The sequence below is a fragment of the Aplysia californica genome, unplaced genomic scaffold, assembly GCF_000002075.1.
Source record: "Aplysia californica isolate F4 #8 unplaced genomic scaffold, AplCal3.0 scaffold00404, whole genome shotgun sequence".
NCBI lineage: Eukaryota > Metazoa > Mollusca > Gastropoda > Aplysiida > Aplysiidae > Aplysia > Aplysia californica.
The window spans coordinates 675,094-687,302 of record NW_004797674.1 but is presented as its reverse complement, the minus strand read 5'-3'; the positions used below and the strand labels follow the sequence as shown (position 1 = coordinate 687,302).

Below are 12,209 nucleotides of genomic sequence, written 5' to 3'. Positions count from 1 at the left end.
GTTAATAGCAGTAGCCTGCTTTGTTTCCGGTTTCGTCAGCAGCAGCAGCAGTATTGTGAACGAGCTTCTTGTTACTAAACAATAATAAACTTTGTGAACGCACGACCGTAATTATCACTTTGGGAATCGAGAACTGATCATGATCCAAGCTTCTTCATAGTTTACCTGGCAGTTTTAAGTCGGAAGAAGGTAAGTTGACCCCGGTAACGTACTTTGTTTATGAAAAGGAGACCAGCTCTCCTATTCGATTGAATATCATTGCATAAGTGGCTATCCTCACCCGGGGTGAGAATAAAATTTTTAAAAAATACAATCAACCTCTCACCCCGGTGAGACTTTGTCAGCGTTGGCTATTCTCACCCGGTGTGAAACAAGACCTGTTTTTCCTAATTTCGGAATACTATACTGTCTATCGATGTAGATGATCAAAGTCAAATTGATAAAAGCCACCTCTATTCTCACCCGGGGTGAGAATAGTGCAGGCGAGTCTTTTGGCTATTCTCACCTGGTGCACGTTCACTGTTATAGCCTAGATCTAGGCCAACAAATTTTGCGTTCACCCTAAACCACAGAATTCTACACTGTGATAACAGAAAAATTGTAGAATTCTGTGCTGTGAACAAACTTTTGTGTTTTAACATCATTTTTTAACTTTGTTTTGGTCAATTTGATCGTCCACACCGATAGACAGTATTCAGAAAGAGACAGAGAGAGAGAGAAGAGGGGAGGAGTAGATCTTGCGAGAACTTCCGGGCGGGTGAGAATAGCCACTTTCATTGATAAAAGTATTAAAAGCAAGGAAGTGGCTATTCTCACCTGGGGTGAGAATAGAAATACGATCGACCTCTCACCCCGGGTGAGACTTGCCACTGTAGGCTATTCTCACCCGCTGTGAAACAAATCCTGCTTTTCCTAATTTCGGAATTCTTTCTCTATCGATGTGGATAAAGGCAAAGAAAAGATTACGTTATAGCACAAAAGTAAGCTAATTTTATCGACTACAAAGATGCTATGGCTATTTCACTTTTCGAATCGAGCCGAACTACAGGGGTCACCATATTGTTTTGCCCGTAAGTTCTCGCGCTATCGCGCTACTCCTCTCTCTATCTCTTTCTTTCTCTCTCTCTCTCCACTGCCCACAGACAAAATTGTACGCTTTTAGTAGGCTAACAGTACACAGCGGTTATAGAGCGCCCATTTAGTTTCGGCTGGCGCGAGGCAAGCAAGCCCGCGCTTCCCCAGGTCATGGGGTCATTTACCTGCGCCGCCGGGGATTTCCCTAATCAGCCGAACACCGGCAGCGCTCTTGTATTTTTTGCAAAGTTTACCAGCACAGTGAGCCAAAGCTATTATGTAAGATGAATATTTTAATAAAGACCACGTAAATATTCAACATATTAAGGAAGAAAATGAAGAAATCGGAAGAACATGGTACATTACACTTAAAAGCTGTGAAGTTCTCAAAAAGGGGACTTAATTTGATAAATGTGTCATGGGTAATCAATTATAAACATCGATTTAAATATGATTGCCCCCAACGAATTCAATCAAATTTGCACACAGGACTGAGAACATAATGACATTTGTACTGACAAAGGGGCATATGCACGAAGTTTCTGGATCCGTAATTATTCAGGTTTGAAGTTGATTTTTGCAATACTCTTGCTTTGCGACCTTGTTTTTTCATAGCGATATCCACGATACATGTAACTACAGGACAGATCTTTTCTTGCCGATACACTTATGAAAACACAACCTAAACACAAAATACAAAAAGAACACAATAATGCTGGACTGGAGGAATTATCTCATTTTTCCGCTGTAAGCTTTCGTCTTTTGATGGGTGGTGCACACGACAGAGTAGCTCAGGGTGGGTTTGGACGTGTTGTGACTGCATGATTGTTTTGACGTGTTTTTCTTTGTCTGTTAGGCCACGGTTGCATGAATGAGATCACCCCCTTGCTCACAATGGAAGGCCATTCCAAACCCACATTTTTGTATCCAAGGAACGCAGTGTTTCTCAAGGATGTGTTGTTTGGGGATGACCTTTTCTTTTGATCGATTTTGATTGAGTAGCACGTGTTTTACGGCACTATCGACTCAAGACCTTTTATTTGCCAAATATGTTTCTGTATAAAGACATATCGTGTGATGCATGACTGAATATGTGGTATTCTCTCTAAAGTGATTGGCTTTCCATGTGCAATTACTGTGTGGATATCTTTGAAGGTGTCTTTTACGTGAACAAATTTCTCTCTCAGAACAATTAATGCGGTGTCTATTATGCTTTGATTTCGTGTACATGCAACTGTTCCTTTTGCTAAAAATGATGCTAGCTGTCTGTACACATGGGCTGTGATGTATTTATGGCAGTGGCTTCCTATAAATGAACGGCTGTGGTAGGCCTGTGGTGTGATGTTGTGTTGTTTGAGGATGTTATCAAATTCAGAGCAGGCAGGACTTGACCTTGGAATAAGCTCCTCAAACTCTAACTCTGACAGCTGATCATGTACACTAGAACCCTTCCTCTCAAATCTTTCTGCTTCTCGTGGATTATCCGACAAAATCTGACAGCCCTGTAACAATTGAATGTCCTCCTCGTTTTTTTCCAGCCCTCTTTCATTTTTTTGCCGTAGATATGCACATTTTGTCCTATTCCAGGCGTGCAATTCTCCATAGATTGATGGACCAGCTGTACATTTATATCATGTGCCAGCTGTACATCTATATCATGGACCAGCTGTACATCTATATCATGTGCCAGCTGTACATCTATATCATGTGCAGCCTCCTCAAGAAGGCGATGATGTTTGAGCACAATGCCCACCATATGATCATGTTGAGTGTGGCACTCCATGACAAATATATTGTTAAAAATGACAACGAAATTCAGATGTAGTAGAGGCAAGAAAACTAAAAACAGCAAGGATGAATGTTCAGAGTGGTGGGTTGGTATTTTTTAAAAATCACAGAAAATCATAGAATAACTTCGTGCATTTGTAACTTGCACATGTAAATGAAAATTGTCACCACAGTTGATACATGAATTTCTGTTTAAATCATTGGGGGCCGGATTGAAATATCTAAATCCAAACTGAAAAAGTTCTAAACATTGAAGATGCCAGCTTGAAAATCACAGACTTACTTAAATCCCTTGTAAAACTGATATAATCGGACTTACAAGAAAACAAGTTATACCGGCCTACAGATCAAACATAGCACGTTACAATGAAATCTCAATCGGCCTTGTAGCATTTATAGTTTCAGAGTTAGGAGGCTTTCAATTCGCACTAAAACGCCATATTTACTACTGCCCCGGCACAGGAGGAGTGGCGCTGCGGTCACCCCAATTAACCCCTCTGACAAGTGATTTATGACTACGCGCTGGGCTGTCGGGCGGGGCGGGCAGGGTGGTGAGGATGGTCGGGGAGGAACCGGGGAAGGAAAACTAAGTGAGCGGTCTGGACAGTATTTTGTCCGCTGTGAGTAGTAATGGAACGTTTGTTCACGGCACAGAATTCTACAATTTTTCTGTTATAACAGTGTAGAATTCTGTGGTTTAGGGTGAAAGCAAAATTGGTTGGCCTAGTTCTAGGCTATAACGGTGAACGCGCACCGGGTGAGAATAGCCAAAAGACTCGTCTGCACTATTCTCACCCAGGGTGAGAAAAAAATGGTGACGTTAGTGTTAGCACAAAACTTCTAAGCTAGATTCTAATTTGATCGTCTACAAAGATGCTACGGCTCTTTCATTTTTCGAATCGAGCCGAACTTCGTGGGTCGCCATTTTGTTTTGCCCGGAAGTTCTCGCGCTACTCCTCTCTCTCTCTCTTTCTCTCCACTGCTCACAGACAAAATTGCAGGCTTTTAGGCTAGGGAGTGTATACAGACCCAGTAACCAGGAACAAGAAAAAAGTCACAAAGTATACACTCCCGGTAGGGGAACTTTTTTGTGATTTCGGAAAGTTTCAGCGCCCTCTTGGCTCAGGGTAGACGTAGGGTCCAAGGTTCTTCTAGATCTCTAGTTAATCTAGATCTAGATCTAGACAGACAGACATAAATCATTGATCTAGTTTCGAGGCTAGCCTAGAGATCTAGATCTAAATGAAGACTGCGGATGTCTTTTCGATGAACGATCGTTTTTCCTCCTTTTTGGAGTTGGAGGAATCACAATTTGAAGAAAAGAAGAATATATCATAATTTTTCAATCGAGCAGTCACCCTCTCTCTCTCTCTCTATCTCCTCTGTGTATGGCTCGCATTCTCTTTTTCTTTTATTGTCTCTGTCTTTCTTTCTCCCCACCTATTTCCCACTCTATCTTTCTCTCGTTCCCTCCTGCCAACTCAGGCATGTCATAATTTTGCTAGCACTTCCCCCCCCCCCTCTCTCTCTCTCTCTCTCTCTCTCTCTCTCTCTCTCTCTCTCTCTCTCTCTCTCTCTCTCTCTCTCTCTCTCTTTCTCTCTCTCTCTCTCACACACACACACACACACACACACACACACACACCCCCACACTACCGGGTCCGGGCGCTGAAACTTTCCGAAATCATAAAGAGTTCCCCAACTGGGTCTGTGTACTTCGAGACTTTGTTCCCGGTTACCGGGTCTGTATACACTTCGTTTAGGCTAACAGTAGATCTAGAGTAATGGAACGTTTGTTCACAGCACAGAATTCTACAATTCTGTTATTTTATCACAGTGTAGAATTCTGTGGTTCAGGGTGAACGCTACACTGGTTGGCCTAGGCTGTAATGATGAACCAAGGAGTTTACAGTAGTTCTAAACTCCTTGTGGTGAACGCACACCGGGTGAGAATAGCCAAAAGACTCGCCTGCGCTATTCTCACCCGCGGTAAGAATAGAGGTGGCCATATCATATGGGTTTATCTATTCGGACTCGTGTCCGAAAAAAAGGTTTTAGGTAAAATCCGAGCAGATCGGGTCAATACAATGAAATAATAGAGAAAAATTGGGAAAAATATTAATACGCCAGCAAAAGTGTTAATTTCCCCCCAAAATGATTAAAGAAAAACTTAACCACTTAACAACTAAAACATCTTCTACAATATCCATTCAAAAAACATAATTTGAGTTCTAAACCTGATATAAAAGCTCTCACTGCCTCCAAAGTCGACAAAAGAATCTGCAAAATCCACTCAAATGCCCCTGCAAGTATTCATACGCGCATATGACCAATCACTATAACTCGAATACTCTCCTGTCCTAGTCATAATAGCTCATTTAATCAAATAATGTGTATAGTTTGTATTTTACTCATGGTTATTCGAATGACAACTACCCCGACCTTTTAACCATCGTAAATCTCAATTAAATATCTCACAACTTACCTTATTTATATTTGGTCCCAAAAAGGTGCTAAGCTGTCCTAGCTGCTGCTATCAACATCGAGATTTACACCCAAATAAAAAACCGGAGCATCCTCATCCGATTCATCCATAGACAAAACTACAGAAACTGAACCGGATGCTTGAGATTCAGATTCCTACGACACTACAGGGAAGGGAGAGGCAGTAGTTGATGCCAGAAAGTCCACACTCTCACTTCTCTCAGTCTCAGTGTCTCAGCAGCCTCTATCTCGGCCCGCGTGGGGAGCAAAAAGTAGTTCCGACCCAATCCGTAAATTATTTTTGCAATCATTTACGAGCATTTCAAGTTCTCATTTCAATTTCCCGAACCGCTAAAGTTACACTTTAGCACTTTGTTGGGTCGCTCTATTCATTTTTTAAGCCTACAAACCCCAAAACGCCCATTTTTTTCTTTTTTGTCCAATGCGTTCTATATAGGGAGGCATCCTTTCCATCTTTAGCCGTAAAATAATCCCGAAATCCCCGCGCATTCATCGGTGGCAATGGGGCCTTCGGCCCCCATTAATGGGGCCTTCGGCCCCGTTGACCCAATCTGCTTGGATCCAGCCTGGTTTTATTTAGGGGTGTGCGAGTGAGCGAAAAGTCTTGGTCAAGTAATGATCGGTTAAATGCAAAATTGTTCGGTTAACCGATGAAATTGACAGAACAATTTTTTTTCAACCAAGAAATCTAGATCGAGCAGGGGTCAAAAGCCATCGCCTGCGCTGTAGCACGCATTTTTCAGCTGATGTCTGTCTGGATTTAAAAATAGCTTTTGATCTTCGTCGCTCTGCGCGGTATAACAATAGGAGTCAATTGTAGAAGGTGCGTGCAGAGTTAGTTAATTGGAACCAATTTGTTTAACATGTATTTTTATCGCTCCTTTCTTTTTGTTTCTTCGCTCTGTTTTCAGCCCAGATCGAGCATATTATATTAATAGGTTTAGGCTAGATCTCTAATTCATTGTGCTGGTATTTATTCAATGTGTTATTCAAGAAAAGTATAGAGTCTAGATCTAGGCACAGAAACAAAAATCTGCACAGTGCGGTAAAATTGAAGATTAGCAGACCACCTGCCAGGAATACTTTTTTTTGTGCACTAAAGACGTGCAAACTAGGCCCAGATCTAGATCTAGATTCTAGATATATCTATATCTAGATCTCTACTATCTATAATTATTGTTCACCCCCCTATCTACACCCCCCCCTTTCTACCGGAGTAGATCTAGATCTAGTTGTGGTCTGCTAATGTTCAATGAGACCCAAGTTGCAGATCAGAGTCGAAGCGTTGAAATTAAGTAAAAAGGGGAAAGCATCCATACTAAGATTGAGAATGTGAACAAGTCTAGATCGGACGAAATAGTCTGGCTTAAGAGGTCAGAATGAGAGCAGAGAGAAATGAGAGGAACTGAAATACAGGCTTGGTTTGTATAGATGCCAGTGGGTCACTGGTTTGCATGTTATAAATCAACTGATCAGACAAAGTAGAAAAAAACCCTCTAGCCTAACCTACAGACGATGTGTCTCAAGTTCATGTAGGCCCAGACGTAGATCTAGATCTAGGAAGCCTACGATTCTGCTGTTGGCATGTTGGAGGGGCCTGGGTTTATAGATTTTAATATATTTTTATGCTGTTGTTGCTGTACTGTCAGTAAATTATTTAGAAAATGGCACCATAGATGCTTTTTGAAGAGAAAGACCATACGCGAAAAGCGATGATGAAGGAGAACTACGCAACTGCGCGCATACGCTTATCAATGATAAGACCCTCACTGTAAAGCTGTGTTTCGTTATGAATATTGATAAGTTGGCACGCTTGTCTCGCTTTCGTGCTGGTGGCGCAAGACATTTGCCAATTTGTTGGTTTTCCAGGTGCACGGCCATTTCCATGTCTTTTACCCTCAGTGCAATTAAAAAACCGTGACAGTCTAAAAAAAAATAATTTTTTAAATAAAAAACTATGGCTGCTGGGTTTGACATTCAACAAGATTCCTAGTGGTGTATCTGAGAGTAAATATACTCTTTGGCAGCTATTTCGTAATTAAAATACAAATTTATTCTATTGTGACTAATGCTATGACTTTTAAATATTTTTGGCGTTTGTTTGTCAGCAACGAGTGACTTTGGCGTTTGATTGCTGTTTGTTCGAACAAGTTTCATCATTGCCAGTTTGAGGTTTACCCAGGAGCACCACTATCCCAAAATCCTAAATAACGAACACAAAATCGCGACAGTCAACAGTTGAAAAGGATACTAGCTTTTGTACAGACTAATGAGCTCCAGTTCTGCTATTATATTAAACATACATCTTGCAGAATTATAACTGTTATTTCATTCTTTTTAAAGCCAGAAGTTTGTCGTGTTGAAAAATGAGGCAAAGATAAATATTAACTTTCACATTTGTTTGATTGTGACAATCAGTTTTGGCGTTTGATTGATGTTTGTTCGAGTAAGTTTCATAATTGCCTGTTTGAGAGTTACCGAGGAGCACCATCCTCCAGAAAGCCTAAATGACAAACACCAAAACAAGATTGTCAAAAATTGAAAATGATACAGGCTTTTATACTGAATAATTATAACAGATTCTACTATGATGATAAACATACATTTTATGAAATCGTAAATGTTTATTTGATTTTTTTGAAGTTTACTGAGTTTCAAAATGAGGCAACAACAAAATATGGGTTCCGCGTTTGTTTGATAGTGACAATTAATTTTGGCGTTTGATTGATGTCTTGCTCGGTCAAGAAACCATTTTGGTCGATTTACTCGACCAAGAATCTTGTTTGGTTAACCGAACAATTTGATCGATCAATTGCACCTCTAGTTTTATTTATTCAGACTCAGCTTCTACATGAGTTATGTGTGAGTGTAAGGAGGTTACATAAGATCTAGATCTATATAAATGTCGTTGGGGGATTTTACGTAAAATCAGAATTAGAATTGTCTACAAGGTCTAGGACTGTGTAATTGTGTCAAGAGTCAAAAGACTGCATTGCACTCTCATTAGATCTACCCAATGGCAGTGTCTAAGTACTCAGTAACCGACAAACTCAGGGTCTTTCCATCGGTACTATAGCATCATCATTACTTTCTCCACCATTTGTCTTTCCACATGTTTAATTTTATTTTGTTGTGTGTTATAGTTTTTCTGTAATTATTTTTTTTTATCACATCGCACAAAACCGACAGCCGTGGCCTCTTCCCCCAACAAGCCGAAAGTGCCAGATTGCTACACGCAGTCTCATTGGTCAACATAATTAATTTTGCCCCTGGCAAGGTCAGCTCAACTGAGTCATTCTGTTCATACTAATGATGCAGGGAGGACCAGTTTAGATAGATCTAGGTCTAGTAACTGGACAGTCAAGCTCACATCTCGACTGTTATCATTATAATCGAAAACAAGTTTGTAAATACTGGAAATATTTAGGAACAAGGGTCAGAAGTGAAAGGGAAAAGGGTAGGGGGTGAAGTGAGCAAGATCATTTTAAACTTGCAAACTATGTACAGGGCACCGTGAACGTAGCCTGCAATTTTTAAGATTTCCCAGTCGGAAAAACACCATAAAATGAATTTTTATATATATATATATATATATATATATATATATATATATATATATATATATATATATATATATATACAGCAGAAAGCTGGAAAATCAGAGGGCTGCCCATCATTATGAACTTTGCGGAATCTTTAATGTTTTTAAACTTTAACTCCCCCCCCCCCCCCCCAAAAAAAAAAAAATCAATTTTACGAAAATACGATCTTAACACCCCTTCCCTGATTTCAATTTAAACAAATTATTTCATTTTATTTATCATTCGGCTTCCCCAACCCATCTCCACCTTCCCAGTTGCTGAAGTTAGATCCCGACAATCTGTGTCACAACACCCTCTGTGCACTGAGTCCTCAGCCCTTGTACTTTGTCTTTACTTAAACATTATTAGCATGAAGTATTGAGCGTTGTGGGTGACAGCCTAGGCCAATTAGAAAATTAAAAGTAAAAAAAAAAACTGGAGCAAGGATGAAACTTGATACACAATCATTGACGCTACAACGCACGGCATGTTGTGTCTTGTTGCACAGTTAAGGTCAAAGGCTTGTGATGTGTCCAATCTCTACATTTATACTTAAATCAATTATAATTTGTGATCTCTCTATTGATTTCACGCTTTTAAAATTTAGTTTAGAACCCACCCTTTTCTGAGTACCAATTACATCATATGAATACTACATACATATCTGTTACCTCTGCTGAGAAGGTTGTTGTGAATATGAATTATGAAATTACATAGGTTTTGTTGTACCGTCACAACAGGTAACAGTTGTTTACTGGTAAATATTTTCATGTGTAGGCCTATAATATTATAGAGATATATATATGATGTCTTTTGATATTGGTGCATGTGGCTAATCAGACCGTTTTTTTTCTTGCAATGATTTCAAGGAAATAATTTATAATGTTCTTCACTTTGTTTAGTACAATCTTCTGCTGTTGAAAAACTTTCTCTCTTCTTGTACTGAGACTCGTCTTGATTCCGATTTCCACTGGTTTCATCTTCTGTTATCTATTCTAGGCTTCTGGAACTGTCAACGGCATGTTTGATTTTTTTTTTAATGAAAAAAAATTCTGATTTCCTGTTTTTAATCTAATTTGCTTGTGGTATTTAACTGTAACGCCTCCCAAAACACCATAAATGTCAGAGTATTTGAGATGGTTGGTCTCTGACTCTGACTTTATGTTCCTCTCCATCAGGGCATATATTGGGAAGTCGTGAAAACCCATCAAACTGCCCATGATCAAGAACACACCATACATGGATTCGAACCAGGGGTCGAGACACAGAGAGAAATAATGATAATAACTTTGCAAATGGAGCACTTTCATGAATGCTGTGCGCTCACCGAAATCCAGATGTTGTCAGACTCAGAAACTATCATGGAAGAGAATACTTTTTAATCCTTGTTTATCACTGCAAAAACTAGCTTGTTATTAGGGGCGTCACTGAGCTCTTGGACTGATTTTATAGATAGGGTTGGATCACTGTTTTCTACGATTTCTAGTGAGTGTGAAATACATTTTCATACCTCAAACAAAAGATAGAAGTATAGATGTACTGGTATGCTGTGTCGAAGTTTTGTCTTTCAAAAATAATATTTGAAATATTTGATACTTGAAACACACTATCCGAAGTCATCTCTTTTCGTCCGAAGTTTCCCTTACGTTTATCCAATATCTCCCGCAGAGTGGGGCGGTTTTGGACATCTTAGGGTACCCCAGATGTAATACTCTGGCAATAAAATCTAAAGAATGCATGAATGTGATATATCACAAGCGGTGGAGCCAATATGTAAAAAGTGTCCGAAGCCTTTCCACACTCACCTATAATATAAGAGCTTTGTTATTAGTGCAGCCTAAAATTCAGTACATGTAGTGGATGTTCAATGATTTTCAGTTTTCTTGTCTGCTGCTCTACTTCGAAGAATTTTATTAAGATAACTCACTCTGTTGTCTTCATTACTTTTCCATGTTTATGTCTAGTAATAGTTATTGAGCTTTTCATTCCTTTTTTTCTCATAGCTGTTATTGTGTCATCAAACTCAGACTCACTGGCGTCTATGGTGTACAGGTTATGTGCTTCCCTATTGCACGTAGAAGACCTGAGTTCGATTTTCATGTGGGGAGATTTTTTATTGAGTATCTCGGTATTTCTACTGGGATGTTGGGACTGACAGGTAGGGTTGAAGTTTGCCTCCTAAATGTTCTAAGTTGTGTCTGTGGGAGTGTAGAAACACGTACATTTTTTAAAAAGCAAAACAAAAGAAAGCCACCAACCCTTCCCCACAACAACAACAAAAACAAAACCAAGAAAAGACATGTGTTTAATCGTAGAACAACCATATTGGCTAATGATATGGGAAAATCACTGTGGATATTTTTTGAATGAAATACCGTGAGTTTATATTACATGTGAATACCATTTGAATGAATTACAATGAGTCTAAATTACTTTAGTTTCGAAAGGACCCATTACTTTGTGGCTGCCACTGCTGATCTACTACATGTACATTGTACAGTGTTTGTTGTGCAGCAGTAAGGTGCTTCGCTATCACTTGCAGAAGACCGGAGTTCGATTCCCTAGTGGGAAGGATTTTTATCAAGTATCTTGGGTTTTTTTTACTCTCAGGTAGAAAGTTGTATCCCTTTTTTTTGGTAAGGTTTTACGGCGCTCGCAACTGCTTAAGGTCATATGAGCGCCAAGAGGTGGATGTCAACAGAGAAGTCCAAATAGGGAATCGGACTTACTTTGTTCACCTCTCTAGCCTCAACAGCCAAAGTCTGCTTCGACTATCAAGGCACCCCGGAAATAGTAGTTCACAAGAGAGTGATATACATACAAAAGAAGTAGAGGAAAAAATGACAATAGTAAGGATGAGGAAAGAAAAAGCAGCAGTTCCCCCTATTCTATTGTTGTTCCGGCACAGTATGAGTATGACATTAATAACTCTGCCCATTTACAATTCTACTGTGCATAAGAACATGTTAAGATACCCCTATGGGAATGGCCTAAGACACTTCAGTCAGTAGCACTGCCCTGCTTGTGGGGTGTGTGTGAGGGGGGGGGGAGGCTGTTGTATTCCTCTCAGCTCCAGTTGTCCCTGACAGACAGGATCGAGGCCCGACTCCTTAATGATCTAAATTGTGTCAATAGGGGGCGTAAAATTTTTTACGTCAAAACAAAACAGAAGAAAATTTTTAATAACTGCCGAATTGGGAGAAGTGTCGCAGGTGTTGATATTGCTTCCACGACGAGAAACTATTTTCTTATCCGTGTGTG

The 12,209-nt window shown here is 39.8% G+C and overlaps 1 protein-coding gene across 5 annotated transcripts in view; it reads left to right on the top strand.

The window, feature by feature from the left end:
• Positions 1–6: 6 nt before the first annotated feature.
• The window catches only part of LOC101847057 (GDP-D-glucose phosphorylase 1), a 43,506-nt gene continuing 31,303 nt past the window's right edge, over positions 7–12,209 (top strand). For 3 of the 5 annotated variants that reach the window (XM_005104107.3, XM_035971252.1, XM_005104110.3), the window contains exon 1: positions 9–189. The gene's annotated coding sequence lies outside the window, so the exon portion shown is untranslated. Of the gene's footprint in view, positions 190–12,209 lie in introns of all 5 variants that reach the window. The other 2 variants (XM_035971254.1, XM_005104108.3) reach the window with 2 other exon arrangements.